Here is a 19,594-nt window from a genome sequence, read left to right as displayed (position 1 = left end):
AAGCCTTCCTCAGCGACCAATGCAAAGAAATAGAGGAAAACAACAGAATGGGAAAGACTAGAGCCTCTTCAAGAAAATTAAAGATACCAAGGGAACATTTCATGCAAAGATGGGCTCGATAAAGGACAGAAATGGTATGGATCCAACAAAAGCAGAAGATATTAAGAAGAGGTGGCAAGAATACACAGAAGAACTATACAAAAAAGATCTTCACAACCAAGATAATCACGATGGCGTGATCACTCACCTAGAGCCAGACATCCTGGAATGTGAAGTCAAGTGGGCCTTAGAAAGCATCACTACGAACAAAGCTAGGGGAGGTGATGGAATTCCAGTTGAGCTATTTCAAACCTTAAAAAGTGATGCTGTGAAAGTGCTGCACTCAATATGCCAGCAAATTTGGAAAACTCAGCAGTGGCCACAGGACTGGAAAAGGTCAGTTTTCATTCCAATCCCAAAGAAAGGCAATGCCAAACAATGCTCAAACTACCGCACAATTGCACTCATCTCACTCGCTAGTAAAGTAATGCTCAAAATTCTCTAAGTCAGGCTTCAGCAATACGTGAACTGTGAACTTCCAGATGTTCAAGCTGGTTTTAGAAAAGACCAGAGATCAAATTGCCAACATCCGCTGGATCATTGAAAAAGCAAGAGAGTTCCAGAAAAACATATATTTCTGCTTTATTGACTATGCCAAAGCCTTTGACTGTGTGGATCACAATAAACTGGAAAATTCTGAAAGAGATGGGAATACCAGACCACCTGATCTGCCTCTTGAGAAACCTATATGCAGGTCAGGAAGCAACAGTTAGAACTGGACATGGAACAACAGACTGGTTCCAAATAGGAAAAGGAGTACGGCAAGGCTGTATATTGTCACCCTGTTTATTTAACTTATATGTGGAGTAGATCATGAGAAACGCTGGGCTGGAAGAAGCACAAGCTGGAATCAAGATTGTTGGGAGAAATACCAATAACCTCAGATATGCAGATGACACCACCCTTATGGCAGAAAGTGAAGAGGAACTAAAGAGCCTCTTGATGAAAGCAAAAGAGGAGAGTGAAAAAGTTGGCTTGAAGCTCAACATTCAGAAAACGAAGATCATGGCATCCGGTCCCATCACCTCATGGCAAATAGATGGAGAAACAGTGGAAACAGTGGCAGACTATTTTTTTGAGCTCCCAAATCACTGCAGATGGTGACTGCAGCCATGAAATTAAAAGACGCTTACTCCTTGGAAGGAAAGTTATGGCCAACCTAGACAGGATATTAAAAAGCAGAGATATTACTTTGCCAACAAAGGTCTGTCTAATCAAGGCTATGGTTTTTCCAGTAGTCATGTATGGATGTGAGAGTTGGACTATAAAGGAAGCTGAGCACCACAGAATTGATGCTTTTGAACTGTGGTGTTGGAGAAGACTCTTGAGAGTCCCTTGGACTGCAAGGAGATCCAACCAATCCATCCTAAAGGAAATCAGTCCTGAATATTCATTTGAAGGTCTGATTCTGAAGCTGAAACTCCAATCCTTGGCCACCTGATGCAAAGAGGTGACTCATTTGAAAAGACCCGAAACTGGGAAAATCTGAAGGCAGGAGGAGAAGGGGACGACAGAGGATGAGATGGTTGGATGGTATCATCAACTCAATGGGCATGAGTTTGAGTAATCTCTGGGAGTTGGTGATGGACAGGGAGGCCTGGCATGCTGCAGTCCATGGAGTCACAAAGAGTCGGACACAACTGAGCGACTGAACTGAACTGATGCCCTCTTTTCTCTTTAGGGGAATAAACATTTTCCAGACCAGGAGTTCATTTAGTTTTTCAAGGAACATTTGTTTTCTCTCTAATGGCATGCACTATCTTTAGTGTTGCTAACAGGTAGTAAATAGAATTTCCCAAAGCAGCTCAGAAAACAGAATGAAGGTGAACAGACATGTCAGCTATGTGATAAAAGATGCAACAGAGATGAACACAAGATTTAATACTGGCAGAAGAGTAACATATTATGATGGTTATGAGAGTGGTTCCTGGAGTTAGGCTCAGTAGGTTTGATTTAGGCTCTATCGCTTACTAATTGTATGCCCTGGAGCAAGTAATGAACCTCTTCTGTGTCCTCTTCTTAAAATGGGAATAATAGGGTTACATGATAGAGATTTATGAACACTCAGCATGATAATATTGGATTGAACCATATGAAATTGTCAAGAATCACCTCCTTTTGGTCTACAGAAATGGCAGTTTCATACGGTTGAACCCCATGCCTTAAGTACTCAGCACAATGCTAAAAAGTTCTGTAGTGTTTTTAATTGTGCCCTCTTCCTCAAATATATATACAATATAAATATATTTTATATAAAATAAAAATATAATTATTTTAATATAAATGTAGGTTTTATATATATATATACACACACCCGAGATCTATGGATGAGACCTTATTTGGAAATAGGGTCTTCACAGATACAATCAAATTAAAATGAAGTCATACTGGATTAGCATCAGCCCTATAATAAATGACTGCTGTCTTTATAAGAAAAAGGAGAGAGAGACATGAATACCCTGGCACAAAGGAGACACACAGGGAGGAAGGTCATGTGCAAATGGAGGCAGAAATTGAAGAGCTGCATCTGTACTGCCAGGAACATCAAAGATTGCCAGCGACTACCTTAAGCTACAAGGAAGAAGGGAAGGATCCTTCTCTGGAGTTTTTAAAGGGAGCATGACCCTGCTGACACCTATTTGAAATTCCTAGACTCCAGAAGTGTGAGTGAGTAAACTTCTGTTGTTTTAAGCCATCAGGTTTATGGTAATTTATTGCATAGCCTTAGGAAACAAATACAGGTAGCGATTGCTCAGTAAATGTTATCTGTAGTTCATCATTGAAACAGAGAGGGGAAATGATTCATTTTGTCAGAGAAAGAGCTGCTCAAGGAAGACTTCAGTAGTGATCATTTAAAAAGAAGAGGGAAAGGTCATTCCAGATGAGGAAATGTCACGAACAAATGTATCAAGAAATAAATGTCTACTTCTACACAAATTTGATTGGAAGGTTGCAAGAGCACTAGAAAAACGTGGTTTTAGGCATGATTGGTCTTTGATGGTCTTCTTAAGCTATGATAGCAATATAGTTTCTGTGCCATTGACAATAAAATTTCAGAGTCATTTTTAAATATAAGAGTTATGTGATCTAATCAATATTTTATAAACAGAACTCTGGCAGCAATGTATGCCCTAGAGGAGAGAGGGGGAGGCTTCAAAGGTATATTGAAATTGTCATGGTTTAGGACTATACAGTCCCAGAAGGAGAATAGGCAAAGAAGAGGAAGATAGAAAAAATATTTTAGGTGTAGAATTTATATAATGACATGCTATTTTGAGTGACTTAGAGGAATAAAATTATGATTATTTCCAGATTTCTGGTTTAGGATACAGGCAGATTGAAGGAACATTTACAAAGACATGGAACTTGAAAGACAGAATTTCTTTAGTGAGAATAATTAGAGAAAAACTGAAGTTGAGGAAAATATCCAGGTGAAAATTGTGTATAGCATTTGGACATGTAGATCTGAATATTTGAGGAGAAGTCTTTATTGGAGTTACAAACTTTAGAGCTATTAGGTTTTAGATAGAAGTTGAAGGATTGATGGTAAATGTGCTTATCCACAACTGGGCAGAAGGATCAAAGAAGACAGTTGAGCAGAAAAAGAGGGACACTATCATGAAGACTGCAAAGCAGGATCAAAAAATTATAGCCTAAGGACACAAAGATAATGGAATGGTTAAACCCAAAGAAGAAATTTCAAGAGAAGGATTATGTGAAATTCTACAAGCGGTTGTAACAGTTAGGACAGGCTGAATGATGCAGTGGTAACAAACACACCCCAACTACTTATGACTTAACACAGGAAAAATGGGTTTCTTCTCCACATACAGCATAAACCACTGGGCGGATAGAGATTATCTAAATTCTTCAGGAACTAGGCTTATGAAGGCTCTACCTTGACACATACCTGGAAAGTTACTAAGGCAAGGGAAGGGGAACATGATGAATAATGCAGTGGCTTTTCTTTTTTTTTATCTTGTGGCCATGTGGCACATGGAATCTTAGTTCCTGAACTAGGGATCGAACCTGCACCCTCTGCATTGGAAGCCAGGAGTCTTAACCGCTGGACCTCTACGGAAGACCCTGCATTGGCTTTCAAAACTTCCACATCTGCTGACACACTTCATTAACAAAGTCACACCCCAATATCTAACATGGCAATGCCAAACCAAGTGGATGGCAAAGAACAATTTTATCATGTACCAAGAAGAAGAAACACAACAATTCTGTAAAAGTCCTAAAGAAGGGGACTTGAGGAGAAGAAAAAAGATTTGAGAGAGATACTCTAGGAAGTCAGAAGCACTGGTGATGTGATACAAATAAATGAACTGCTGAATGAAACGGAAGCACGCGATGAGATGGGACCTGGGCAATATGTTTATGGGATTTTTCTCAGCCATTTTCAGTGTCTCTGTCAGAGGGAGAAATGAAACAAGAAGTTGGCTTGACACAAATTTGTAATTGATCCATATCAGTCAGTGAAGGAAGTATATCTGCCTGTGACTGAATAGTTAACAGAATTGACTACAAGTTCTAGTTTGGTTGGGGAAGAAAATAAGGATGTGATGGGACAGGTAAATTTGAAAACTAGGGAGAGGCCAAGGAAATGGAGATGATTATTATAACAGTGATGTGGATGTTAAGAGGTCATGAAAGATCAAGAAAGATACAAAACTTCTGGGCTTCCCTGGGGGTACAGTGGTTAAAAATCCACCTTGCAATGCAGGAGACACCAGTTAGATCCTTGGTCCAGGAAAATACCACATGTTACAGAGCAACTAAGCCCGTGCACTACAAGTACTGAGCCCGGGTGTCCTTGAGCCCATGCTCCCCAAGAAAAGCCACCGAAATGAGAAGCCCATGTACTGCAGCTAGGGTAGCCTTCACTCACTGCAACTAGAGAAAGCCTTCAAACTGCAATGAAGAGCCAGCATAGCCAAAAATAAATTAATTAAGCATTTTTTTAAAAACTGCTTTAGCTAGTTTCCTAGGATTTCTTAACTGTGATTGAGAATCTCCCTTTTCTCAGACCTTGGATTTAGTGTCCTTTTAGGGCTATGTAGTCAACTACACTATTAGACTTTGATGAAAATCAGTGTGTATCGATAAGCAGAGTTCAGGCATTGGAGCAGAAGCCATCTGAGTTTGAGTCTTGCTCTAACATTTATTACTGAATTAACTTGAACAAGTTATCTTGTCACTCTGACCTCCTGTATAAGACCTCTTGTATTTTTCATGTAGAAGTGGTGATTCATTCAACAAGTAAATATTAATTATCCATTTAATAATGTGTATTTATAGATTATCTACCATGAGCCAGACATTCGACTTAGCCTGGAATATAGTGAGTATACAAACTCAACTTTGCCTTTATCACTGAAGGACCAGCTAAAAATGGAATATTTGGGTCTCTGATCATATCTAGGGTGACAAATAGTCTTCCTTTTTTTTTGGCGTGGAGAATCTGTATTACTTGTAGGAAGTTATGACCCTCAGACTCACAAGCTCAATTATGATTGAGCTCAATCAATAATGGCAATTTAGTTTCCTTTTGTTAGTGTTTGATCCAAAGATGAGAACATGGCCCAGCTCAAGCCAATTAAATATAATAAGTATCAGCTAGAGGGCTTCCAGGAAAAAACAAAAAAACAAAACCCTGATTAAAAGAAAAAGCCAACAGGAATTGGGCTTCTTTATCCTTCCCATCCCGTTTCTGCAGCAGAGGTCCCGTCATGTGAGAATATGTTGCTAGCCCTATCTCAGTTATTTTGAAACCATGAGGGGAAAGCTAAAAAAGATGTACTAGTTTACCTCTTTATATTATTAAGTGGATTTATTTTATATTATTGGACTAAACATGTACATCCAGTCTTCATGCAATGTGAAATAATTAAGCGCTTTTGGTATTTATTTCATTTCAAGTTAGAAATTCTGAAACATAAGCATGTGAAATGACTCACTCAATGAGCATAAGTCTTTCCTCTGTACTCCTTCAGGGTCTTATAATTTATTTAGCTATGACAAACCTAGACAGTGCATTAAAAAGCAGAATCACTTTGCCGACAAAAGTTCATGTATTCAAAGCTATGGTCTTTTCAGGAGTCATGGTCAGATGTGAGAGTTGGACCATAAAGAAGACTGAGGGTTGAAGAATTGATGCTTTTGATTGTGGTGCTGGAGAAGACTCTTGAGAGTCCTTTGGCCAGCAAGGAGATCAAACCAGTCAATCCTAAAGGAAATCAGTCCTGAATATTCATTGGAATATTTCCAGCACCAGGGTCTTTTCCAATGAGTCGGCTCTTCAGATTGAGGGCAAGGGAAGAAGAGGGCAGCAGAGGATGAGATGGTTAGATAGCATCACTAACTCAACGGACATGAATTCGAGCAAACTCTGGGAGACAGTGAAGGACAGGGGAGCCTGGCATGCTGCAGTTCATGGGGCTGAAAGAGTCAGACATGACTTAGCAAGTAAATAAACAAATACTTCTTAACTTGCCTTTAGTGTCATGTGTGTATATGTGCGTGTTCTTTGCTAGCTAGACTGTAAACTTTCTTTAATCATTATTTCTCTTTTTTTTTTTTAGAAGTAAGCCAGAAAGAAAAACACCAATACAGTATACTAACGCATATATATGGAATTTAGAAAGATGGTGATAACCATTATTTCTTTGCTGCCTTTTTTTTTTAAACTACAAAAGCAGTTTCTTCCAGCCAGGAGTCTCTCCCATCTCGTAAAATGACCTCCCCCGCCTCCCCAATCCATCCAGACCTACAATTCCAAAACAGCAGAAATATTCCGGATTACTCATTTTCCCTCCCATCCACATGCTATCCATCCACAAGATCTATCAGCTATCTCTAAAATGTGTGTAAAGTCTATTTTCATTGTAACCCAGTCCAAACCATCAAGATCTCTAGCCTTGGTTATGGGCAATACACTCCTAATAACTAGTAGCTTTTGACCACCCCCACTTCCCCTTCAAATCTTTCCCAAAAAGGCAGTCAGAATGACTTTCAAAATTGTAAATTAAATAATATAACCTTCTCCTCTTAAAATCTCCCTGATAAGACTCCCATTGTGATTAAAATAAAATGCAAAATCCTGGCTTCAGGCACAAGGCTCTAACATTCTGGTCCCTGACTCCCTCTCTTATTTATCACATTCTGTACCCTCCAGTCACACCAGCCTCCTTTTTGTTGCTCAAACCCACAGAGCTTTTTTTCTGTCACAGTGAATTTGAACTTACTCTTCCTTCCACTTTCCCCAATGGCTCCACAAAGAGCTGTCTCCTCATTATAAGGTCTTGGCTCAAGCGGCACCTTTGCAGAAAGTTGTCCCTTGATCATCGATCCACCGTAAGAGGGATCCCCCACTTCCATCCTCTCTCAGCAGTACTATCTTCTTCATTTTCTTTATAGCTCCAGATGCAGATGATCTAATATTAGCTTGTTACCTTTTGCATTTTTATTGCTTGTTGTTTATCTTTCACCCAAGTAGAATGTAAATTCCATGAGATCACAGACTTTTCCTGTCTGGTTTATAATACTGAATTTCAGCATTTAAAACAGTGCATAATAACTGCTTACTAAATATTAGCTGAATGAATAAAACTTGGTGAACTCTTTCTCCTCTTTATCCACTCTAGCACTCAACATGGAGCCATGATTCAGGGCTATTCAGTAGATATCCATTTGTTCAATATATGCTTATTGAATATCTTATATGAAAAGGTTTGCATAAGGCACTGAGGAAATACTAGTAAAGAATGAAAATTGAAATTTTCCTTGTAGTTGTGCTTCAGAATATTCAGGAAAACCCTTTACCTCTATGAGCTGAAAGACCTTGATTTCTGCTGATTTCCAAGGTGTGAATGTAGTTCAAATCCAGAAAAGCCATAGTTTTTATTCTTAAAATGCGTGTACTTCCCTTTTTTTCAGTGTCAAATGAATAACTACATTTTCAACACTTGATGATCCTTATTATCGTGAAATATTCTGCAATTAACAAAAATATTTAGACAACATTCATTTGTAGAATCATAATATAAAGTATTCTCTGTTTTAAAATGAAATATTGCCTAAGGCTAGTTCTTACCAGGAGTCTGTGCTTCCACATTACATATGCATTAATAGTTTGTCTGAACTTGACAATTTTTAATTTTTCCTTGGCAATACAAGTGTTTCTCTTACATTCATGAATCTCAGTGCTCTCTTCTGCTTGCTGATCTGAAGTCCACAGCCTCTCATCTCTTTTTTCACACTGCTTTTAGTTACAACTCCTGTTAACTCCTTACTTCCAAGAGTCATTTCTTTTAACAATAACTGCTCTTTACCGTAAGTCAAGATTTTTTTCCTCAGAGAAAGGCAGGAACTGGATGTAAAACAAGCAATGGTATTAATTTGCCTTTGGATATTCCAGCGGGGCTTCCCCAGTGGTTCCAGGGTAAACAATCTGCCTGCCTTGCAGGAGATACAGGAGATGTGGGTACGATCCCTTGGTCAGCAAGATCCCCTGGAGAAGGGAATGGCAACCCACTCCAGTATTCATCCCAGGAAAATCCCTTAGATAAAGGAGTCTGGCAGTCTACATGTAGCCCATGACTGAGCAACTGAGCATGAATTCCAGTGATTGAAATAGACTACAAATAATAAGAGAGAACTCAAGGAACATACAAAATGGGAAGCAATCTCACTGCATAGCAATCAAGGTAAAAAAAATCTTATTATTTTTAACTCTCATATTCCGTATTATCTACAACTGAGCACATAGGAAAAAAATGACTACACAGAATCAAAAGTTTTAGCTGTAAGTCAATTCAAAGTACTCTTAAAGCATCAACTTATTTATATTGAAGAGTGGTGAGATATTTAGGTTATGCATAAATTAAAGAAATAACTTATGAAAAGCAAAAAGGCAGCGTATTTATAGAGATGATGAGCAATGCAAAAGTGGCAGGAGTGTCATGTAAAACAATCATCACAGCTCTCCAAGACTCAGAGCAGATACTGGGCACACTAGATTTTCTGAAGATCTGCAAATAAAAGAGAAAGTTGGAAAGCAACAAGCCTAAGCATAACATACAGCAGTCTCAAAGGCAAGCACAAGCTTCATAGATGGTGAGTAAAAGCCTTTGGAAGACAGGAGGGAATCTTATCTAGAACTTGAACAATGCCGGAAGTTAGGTAAGTTAGTTTGACAATGACATTGAGGATAAAAGAGTACCAGATAGTTGTACAGTGTAGCTATTTGGAAATAATAAAGCAGTTATATATTTTTTCAATTAAATAGCTTAAAGTTTTAGGAAAAGCAACAGAGTAGGATGTTAGATTTGGAATCAGTTTGGAGTTTTATTGGTAAACTTCTATTCATCCTTCAGGATCCAGCTCAAATATGTCAAGTCTTCTTTGAAACTTAATGAAGGATTGGACTGTTGTTCCTGAACCTTTCATCATATTTCTGTTATAGAATTTGTGTCCTTGGATTCCCCATGTGACTTTTGCAGTACTTCTCACTAGTGTGGATTGAGTTTATTTCCTTGGCTCATCCATCATGAGCTTGGCCATTAGACTCCCTTTGGTCAATGGAATGTTTGGATGGAATTAGTGGATGGAATGTGAGCAATAGTTTTAAACATATCTGTGCCATTTGGGTTGGTCTCTTGCATGGCTGTAATTTCTATGAGAGGAGAATCAGTAATCACTCCCTTCAACCAGGTGTATGAATGAATACATACAGGGTAGACCTGATTCCAACAGGAAGCTTGTCCAGCCTGACCCAGACATAGCAAGCCGACACTGGTTGAACCACAGTTGATTTGCAGAACTATAAGCCTGAAAGTTAATGTGTGCTATTGTAGGCCATTACAATTTTGAAATTGTTTGTTACATGGCAAGATTTATTGCTTTACCATTTTAAAATATTCTCACATACAGAATGTCCTCTTCCCTGTAATGTGCTCTTATTGTACTCTGGATCTATAACTATTACAGTATCTCTCAACTGGTAAACTCTTGTGCTCAAACATTTGTCTCTCTTAAAAAGCTCCAGACAACTCTACTGTAAGGACTTATCATATTGGTGTTTTATTTTACTGTCCTCAAACTAACTGGCCCAAAGCACAAAATTGTATGTTTGTAATAGCACTGCTTTCTACATGCAAATATTCAAAGGAAAGATATCAGCATATTTGTAAGACAAATCCAGTGTGAGAAGTTCTGAAACATCCATATCTTATTCACCATATATGATTTTATTTTAAGCTTTTAAATCTCTGTTTTAGAAGCAGAAAAATAAACCACAGAAAAGAGCTAAATAAACTATGTGGTATCACAAAAAATATTTGCCTGGCAGTCACAAAGTTAAGATTGTCAGTTTAAGTGCTAAGTCAATTCTAACTCATTCTTATTTATTGGAGCCTATTAAAAAGCTAACGACTACTCTATTCAGGCTCTATTTTTACATAACATATTTTTATGTTGCTGAGTAAATTCTGTTTAGACATAGCTTTTGCTCATATGAACTATTTTTGAATAGATAAGAAGCAGTGAAACCAGTTCCTAACTCAGAGGCTTAAATTACCCACACAACTGAATAGCTGTGGATGTAAATACATGTTAGGATGAAAATGTGGAATTTGTCTGTACCGTTTAGGAAACCAATTTTATACTGAGTTCCGAATGTAGGGCTAGAAAATTACAATAAAATTTGATTTATACCAAAGTGAATAAACTGGAAGTCACAAAACTCTTAAGCCCCAAATTATAAGTGGTTTTAAATAGGAGTCTATTGGGCTATTGGCTATACCTCTTGTTTTCTTAGCACCGAAGTGAGTATAGTATTTATTTACATAGGATAGTTTAAATACACTACCAAATGAGGTTACTTGCTTTTTGTTAAATGGGAGTGGACACTTTGCTATAGGCAGATCTCCCCTAAGGACTTTGCCTCTGGGAGTTGCCCTAAACTGAAGTGAACACCCTCATTCAAGATCACATCTCCCTTCCCTGTGGCAGCCTGAATTTAAGACTGGCTGATGCTGGCATATAAAAGTGGACTCAGCCCCAAATTGGGGCAACTCTAAAGAGTCATCTCAGCTTTAGATTGCCAGTGGAAACAGCTGGAGATCGCCATTGAGACTGCATCAGAGACCAACCTCTCCCAGTGCCCAGGGGTGCTATTTCCACTTGGTCCCAAAAACATGTTTCAATAAACTTCTTTTACACTAATATCTCTCTCACTGTCTCTTTCCTGGGAACCTGGACTACAATACAAACCATGCCTAATCAATGCAATTCAACAACATAGTTGAATTGAATTGACTTTCATTAAACTAGGAGTTAGGACAAACACAAAGATCAAATGGTGATCTTGCCCTTTAAAAGCTGATAGTTATAATAAAGAAGCAGAAATGTAAACACAGAATTATCATAAAGTGAGGCTAGAGGTGAACAAGAGGTTAACTGACCACCGCTGTTGTTCAGTCAACCAGTCATGTCCGACTCTTTGCAACCCGATGGACTACAGCATGCCAGGTCTCCCTGTCCCACACCATCTCCCTAAGTTTGCCCAAGTCCATGTCCATTGCATTGGTGATGTCATCCAGCCATCTCATCCTCTAATGCCCTCTTCTCCTTCTGCACTGACCACTTTTTCATGTATGTTACCTATGGAAGCACTGTTGACTGGCCCAGAAGCTCCTTATAACACTCAAAGTTAGTCGCCACCATAATTCTGGTTATTGCAGTGAAAGCCGAAATGATAAGTTCCAGGTTCAGGCAGAAGCATTTTTCAGCTGGAGGTTTATTCCTCATCTTTCTCTTTCCCTGTTATGGCAAATTGGAAGCCTCCAGCTGAAATTTCAAAATAATGAGATACAAGCAGTCTGCTTCACAGTGGCCTTTGCATAAAAGAAAAAAATAAACCCTCTGATGTGTGAAGCTTCAAGATCAGGTGGTTTGATGGTATAGGATGGCATAACCTAGCCCCTTAGACCAGTCTGAATAATAGATGCCTACTTACCTATACCCATTTGGTAAGGAAGGTAAGACTTAGAAGAAATTTCCCAGATCTATGATATTTAAATTCTGTACTGAGTAATTTGGTTCCTAAGTAGAGAAGACAGGAGACAGGGATCAAGACCATCCCCATGGAAAGGAAATGCAAAAAAGCAAAATGGCTGTCTGGGAGGCCTTACAAATAGCTGTGAAAAGAAGAGAAGCAAAAAGCAAAGGAGAAAAGGAAAGACGTAAACATCTGAATGCAGAGTTCCAAAGAAGAGCAAGAAGAGATAAGAAAGCCTTCTTCAGTGATCAATGCAAAGAAATAGAGGAAAACAACAGAATGGGAAAGACTAGAGATCTCTTCAAGAAAATCAGAGATACCAAAGGAACATTTCATGCAAAGATGGGCTCGATAAAGGACAGAAATGGTATGGACCTAACAGAAGCAGAAGATATTAAGAAGAGGTGGCAAGAATACACAGAAGAACTGTACAAAAAAGATCTTCATGAGCCAGATAATCACGATGGTGTGATCACTGACCTAGAGCCAGACATCCTGGAATGTGAAGTCAAGTGGGCCTTAGAAAGCATCACTATGAACAAAGCTAGTCGAGGTGATGGAATTTCAGTTGAGCTATTCCAAATCCTGAAAGATGATGCTGTGAAAGTGCTGCACTCAATATGCCAGCAAATTTGGAAAACTCAGCAGTGGCCACAGGACTGGAAAAGGTCAGTTTTCATTCCAATCCCAAAGAAAGGCAATGACAAAGAATGTTCAAACTACCTCACAATTGCACTCACCTCGCACGCTAGTAAAATAATGCTCAAAATTCTCCAAGCAAGGCTTCAGCAATATGTGAACTGTGAACTTCATGATGTTCAAGCTGGTTTTAGAAAGGGCAGAGGAACCAGAGATCAAATTGCCAACATCTGTTGGATCATCGAAAAAGCAAGAGAGTTCCAAAAAACATCTATTTCTGCTTTATTGACTATGCCAAAGCCTTTGACTGTGTGGATCACAATAAACTGTGGAAAATTCTGAAAGAGATGGGAATACCAGACCACCTGACCTGCCTCTTGAGAAATCTCTATGCAGGTCAGGAAGCAACAGTTAGAACTGGACACGGAACAACAGACTGGTTCCAAATAGGAAAAGGAGTACATCGAGGCTGTATATTGTCACCCTGTTTATTTAACTTATATGCAGAGTACATCATGAGAAACGCTGGACTGGAAGAAATACAAGCTGGAATCAAGATTACAGGGAGAAATATCAATAACCTCAGATATGCAGATGACACCACCCTTATGGCAGAAAGTGAAGAGGAACTAAAAAGCCTCTTGAGGAAAGTGAAAGTGGAGAGTGAAAAAGTTGGCTTAAAGGTCAACATTCAGAAAACTAAGGTCATGGCATCTGGTCCCATCACTTCATGGGAAATAGATGGGGAAACAGTGAAAACAGTGGCAGACTTTATTTTTCTGGGTTCCAAAATCACTACAGATGGTGACTGGAGCCATGAAATTAAAAGACGCTTACTCCTGGGAAGGAAAGTTATGACCAACCTAGATAGCATATTCAAAAGCAGAGACATTACTTTGCCAACAAAGGTCCATCTAGTCAAGGCTATGGTTTTTCCTGTGGTCATGTATGGATGTGAGAGTTGGACTGTGAAGAAGGCTGAGCGCTGAAGAATTGATGCTTTTGAACTGTGGTGTTGGAGAAGACTCTTGAGAGTCCCTTGGACTGCAAGGAGATCCAACCAGTCCATTCTGAAGGAGATCAGCCCTGGGATTTCTTTGGAAGGAATGATGCTAAAGCTGAAACTCCAGTACTTTGGCCACCTCATGCGAAGAGTTGACTCATTGGAAAAGACTCTGATGCTGGGAGGGATTGGGGGCAGGAGGAGAAGGGGACGACAGAGGATGAGATGGCTGGATGGCATCACTGACTTTATGGACGTGAGTCTGAGTGAACTCCGGGAGTTGGTGATGGACAGGGAGGCCTGGCGTGCTGCAATTCATGGGGTGGTAAAGAGTTGGACACGACTGAGTGTCTGATCTGATCTGAAGTAGAGAAAAGAATTGCTTTTTTTTTTTTCTTTTTAGGAAGAAGAAATAGACCAATGACCTAATCAGAACTGGTGAGTCAGAAAACAATAAGCTTCTAGAGTTTGAACACTTAAACCAGCTGAGAAGACCTCCATCTGTTCAAACAGTGATAAAGTATGTGATAAAGTATGCAGTCTTTATGTGTGGGCACACTTTTCTGGGAAGGGTATCTGCAAGAATGTTTAGAGCACAGTTTAGGTGAAATGCAGAGGTAAGAGATACAGGGGAAGAAAGAAAAATAGCAAATGGCCTGAAATGAGGCCAGAGAGCTAGAATTTATAAGGGACTTCACAAGTCCACTAAAGAAGTTTGGATTTATTTTAACCTAGGCAGTTTATTAAGCCAAAGATAGTACTCTGCAATTTCTTCTTGCCCAGTTCATTTTTACTGCAGTCCAAAGTAGGAAAAGTATCTCTTATGATTCTAAGGACAAAGTCTAATTTTTTACTTGGACCTGAGGACCTCTAGGATCTGAGTCTCGCTAACTTCACCAATTATGGTAGTTGGTGCCTTACTCTTCAAGAGGAACTAGGTAAGTTTGAATCCATGCTCTACCAATAGCTACCTATGTGTTAGTCGGGATTCCCAGGTACTGCTGGTAGCACCGACGGCTAATGGAGCCAATGCAGGAGAGGCAAGAGACCTGGGTTCAAGGAAGTGGCAACCACGCCAATATTCTTGCCTGAAAAATTCCATGGACAGAGGAGTCTGGCAGGCTATAGTCTGTGGAGTTGCAAAGAATTGGACGTGACCGAGCGACTGAGCATGTGTTACTGTCAGCATCTGTAAAATAAAGATAGTAACACTACTTACCTGAAAGGTTTGTAGAAAATATTAAATGAATAGATAGATGTAAACTATTTACACTTAAAAAACTGACACAGTATATGAGCTCAAAGAGCTGAGAGCTCTGTGTTGATTCCTCAGCGTCTACACCTTACCATTCAGTTTCTGGGATAACATCTATTTATTCTTTGATTAACAGAATAGATGTTACTTTTTTTCTGAGAAGGATTCAGTGGTCCTCCAGCATTCAGTTAGGTGATTATCTATATTGGACTTCCCTGGTGGCTCAGTGGGTAAAGCGTCTGTCTACAATGTGAGAGACCTGGGTTCAATCCCTGGGTTGGGAAGATTCCCTGGAGAAGGAAATGGCAACCCACTCCCATACTGATAATCATAGGTGATTATCTATGCCCTTCCACAATACCTTGGATTTTTTAGTAGACTGTCCTGAAATTTAATCATATCCTTACTTACGTATATCTCTACACAGACTCTGGTAATTGGAATGCTACTGAAGAATTTTCCTTAGAGGCAAAACATGATATGTGTGTGTCTAAGGAATCACTCTGGCTTCTGGGTTGAGAATCAGTTCCATAGAAGCAAGTCCCCAGGTCTGACGAGAGTTAGAAAGCAATTGCAGAGGTCTAGGTACAAGATGATGGACACTTGGACTGGGGTAGGAGCAGTTTGATTTTGATCTACTGTTGTATCCTGGACATGTTTTTCAAATTTTATTTTATGTTGGAGTAGAGTTGACACGATGGATGTATTTTGAAAGTAAAGCCATAGTTTTCTGATGGATTAGATGTGGTATGTGAAAGAAATAGAAGAGTTAAAAATGATTCCAATTTTAAGGGTGGAGTTACTATCTACTGAGAGAGAGAAGACTATGGCTGAACAGCTTTTGGGGAAAAAAATAGAGGAGTTCAGTTAGAATGTTGGATTTGGAGATTTATTAGACATCCAACTGGAGATGATAGATATACAAGAATGGATTTCAATAGACAAGTTGCTTAGAGATGTACATTTGTAAGCTGTCATTAAATAGATGATCTGTTAAGCTCTCAGACCTTAGAGTACCAGGACAGTGAATATAGGAGAAGAAGGGACTAACACCCAAATTTTGTATACCTCTGACATTTTAAGAGGTCAGGGAACCAGAGAATGATCTGAGCTATAATAGCGCATTAAGCAAAAGAGAAAGAAAACTGAGAGCATATAGTGGTCTATAAAGAAAGTAAACATAATTTGGGAGAAGATTCTTATTCCTTCTTTTAGGAGAATAGGAAATGGTTCAGTAGAGGCCAAAGAAGAATAATGTCACAATGGAAGGCGAGTGACAGTGCTTACTTACTACAGGGCTTCCCCTGAGTTGGCAAGAGGGAATAAGATCTGACACTCAAGTGGAGTGATTGGATATAGATAGCGCTATGCATAGTTCTGGAGAAGGAAATGGCAACCCACTGCAGTCTTCTTGCCTGGAGAATCCCATGGACAGAAGAGCCCAGGGGACTACAGTCCATGCGATTACAAAAGAGTCGGACATGACTTAGTGACTAAACAAGGATAATTCATAGTTCACCTCTGATGACAACACAGCAAGGCCAGGTCTAGGGATGTAAGGCTGGTAGGGGGAAATGTGACAGAGGGATTTTTGAAAGTTCCCCTCCTTAGCTCTTTCAGATTTTTAGTCATCCGTGGAGCTTCAGTTTCCCTATGTGTAGAACTACGTGCTAAGTCACTTCAGTAATGTCCGAGTCTGAGCGACCCTATGGACTGCAACCCACCAGGCTCCTTTGTCCATGGGATTCCCCAAGCAAGAATACTGGAGTGAGTTGACATGCCCTCTTGCAAGGGATCTTCCCGACCTAGGAATCAAACCCACGTCTCTTATGTCTCCTGCATTGGCAGGCAGGTTCTTTACCGCTCACTCCACCTGGGAAGCCCATGTATGCTGCTGCTAAGTCGCTTCAGTCGTGTCTGACTCTGTGCGACCCCAGAGATGACAGCCCACCAGGCTCCCCCATCCCTGGGATTCTCCAGGCAAGAACACTGGAGTGGGTTGCCATTTCCTTCTCCAAACTAAGAAATTAGAAATAGCGTATTTCTGTGATTCTGTAAGTGGGTAGTAATTTCAGAAGTACACCCTCAAAAAGATTCAAGAGCTGACTATCAACTCTGCATATTTGATTAGTAGTAGAGAACTTATAAAGCGTAATTACTACTATTATAGTCTCAGAAAATGAAAACTGTCCCATGTTTTATTATATTTTGCTAACATGACATTCCCACGATTTCTGGCACATTTACGATTTCTATAGGAACAAGTGCAGAAACTGTCTTGGAGATTGACATAGCCCATCTGCTTTAAAAGAGCTTGTGTTATAAAATGCCATATTTTCTCCTAACATCCTCCCCTCACTGAAGTAGATTAAAAAGTTAGTATTATTAAGAAATCATCTTTTGAAGTAAATATCTATGTAGGATCATGAAAAGCTTACTTTAAACAGAAGTAGTTAAATTGCAGAAAGTTGGTTAGCTCAAGTTTTTTTTTTTTCCTCTTAATTCAGGATCATTAGTGTTTAACTAATGATGCGTTCCTATTTTTCCTTTAACAATGAGCTAAAAAAGTAATTTACAGTAACACAAGAAAATAAAAAAGAATACAACTTCTGCTCAAAGGGGACATGCTTTCCATTTTAAAATGCTGGTTTTTCCAGAGCAAGGCTCCACTTAGGTTCTGAAGCCACTATAGATGAAAACAAGGGATTTTCAAAAATTATTATGATTCAGGTAGAGAGTCTGAGAGGGAAAAATCCTGCCTTAAAATCTAGTGGGTTTTTGTTGTTGTTTACATCTTACCATTCAGTGTTTTTATTCTTTCAGGTAAAAAGATCTCACAACTTCTATACAGATGAACTGTCTGCATTTCAATTTAAAGTAATGGTGTGAGCAATTTCACTCCATTACTTCCAGCTCCAATACGTTCATAGTTTCTGTGTTAATGCCTACCAACAAAACACGAAGGGAACAAAGGCTTCTAATTTGTATAATGGGCTTGAGTGAGATGGGTGCTTTCTCCTCATGGATGAACACACTAAGAGATTAAAAATTTTTATAACCCAGAAACACATGGTATGTCAACATCACATGCCACTCTCAAGCAAATATACTGAAGAGAAGCAAAATCCTTTTCATTATGGAGAGTGTCTTATCAACACGCAGTTACTAGGAAAGTTCATTCATGGTGCATATTTGCTGTATCAGTAGGTCACAGTTTTCTATGTTACTGAGTCTGAGTATGTTTTCAAATGAATATAAGAAAACAGAAGCACAGTAAAGTTGAAACTTCTAATCTTTCAAAGCCAATTTGTGGTACAACTGTAAATAATATCAACTGAGTCTGCTTGGATTAAAAGCTACCATAAGACTTATGAAAGGAGCTAAGTAGCTCAAGTACTTGCAGTTGAGTAGAGTAGTGTACAGAGATTCATACAGCATAATCTGCTAAGGCATTTTAACAGGTAAGCATAGGGTAGAGTGTTCAGTTACTTCAAAGATTAACACTCAAATGTGTACCCTGGCAGATAAACACAAATTAGACAGATGACTGCCCATATTATCTTCTGATCTCACTATGTATTTTTCCCATAAAGATCAGTGAGCATTTGAATTCATAGTATATTTTTACCTTTTTTATCAAAAGTATGGTCTATCAATATTTTTGATTTGGAAATCAAAGCATTCGCTGTAAATTACATTAAACAGGATGATTCAAAGTTTGTTGCAGATAATTTCAGCCACCATCTAAAACATTCAAGTGTATCTGAATACAACAGCCCAAAAAAATGGTATTTGCTTGAAAGCTGATCCAGGTAAATATTTCTTTCTATGACATTAGTGCTAACCAGATCATGTTTCCAAATACATTCTTTGATAAATGTTACAGACATGACAAATATTTTCTCACAATATTAAATAAGTTATATCTTTATGAATGCATTAGATCAGATCAGTTGCTCAGTCGTGTCCGACTCTTTGCGACCCCATGAATCGCAGCACCCCAGGCCTCCCTGTCCATCACAAACTCCCGGAGTCCACTCAGACTCACGTCCATCGAGTCAGTGATGCCATCCAGCCATCTCATCCTCTGTCGTCCCCTTCTCCTCCTGCCCCCAATCCTTCTCAGCATCAGAGTCTTTTCCAATGAGTCAACTCTTCGCATGAGGTGGCCAAAGTACTGGAGTTTCAGCTTTAGCATCATTCCTTCCAAAGAAATCCCAGGGCTGATCTCCTTCAGAATGGACTGGTTGGATCTCCTTGCAGTCCAAGGGACTCTCAAGAGTCTTCTCCAACACCACAGTTCAAAAGCATCAATTCTTCAGCGCTCAGCCTTCTTCACAGTCCAACTCTCACATCCATACATGACCACAGGAAAAACCATAGCCTTGACTAGATGGACCTTTGTGGGCTAAGTAATGTCTCTGCTTTTCAATATGCTATCTAGGTTGGTCATAACTTTCCTTCCCAGGAGTAAGCGTCTTTTAATTTCATGGCTGCAGTCACCATCTGCAGTGACTTTGGAGCCCAGAAAAAT

General features: G+C 39.3%; 1 long non-coding RNA gene across 1 annotated transcript in view; it reads right to left on the bottom strand.

Moving 5' to 3' along the window:
- Window positions 1-19,594, bottom strand: part of LOC129626874 (uncharacterized) — a 394,198-nt gene that overhangs the window by 264,748 nt on the left and 109,856 nt on the right. The window lies entirely within an intron of this gene.

This window comes from Bubalus kerabau, chromosome 14, assembly GCF_029407905.1.
Source record: "Bubalus kerabau isolate K-KA32 ecotype Philippines breed swamp buffalo chromosome 14, PCC_UOA_SB_1v2, whole genome shotgun sequence".
NCBI classification, from domain to species: domain Eukaryota; kingdom Metazoa; phylum Chordata; class Mammalia; order Artiodactyla; family Bovidae; genus Bubalus; species Bubalus kerabau.
The sequence above is the reverse complement of the archived record's forward strand: the minus strand, read 5'-3'. Positions and strand labels throughout refer to the sequence as shown.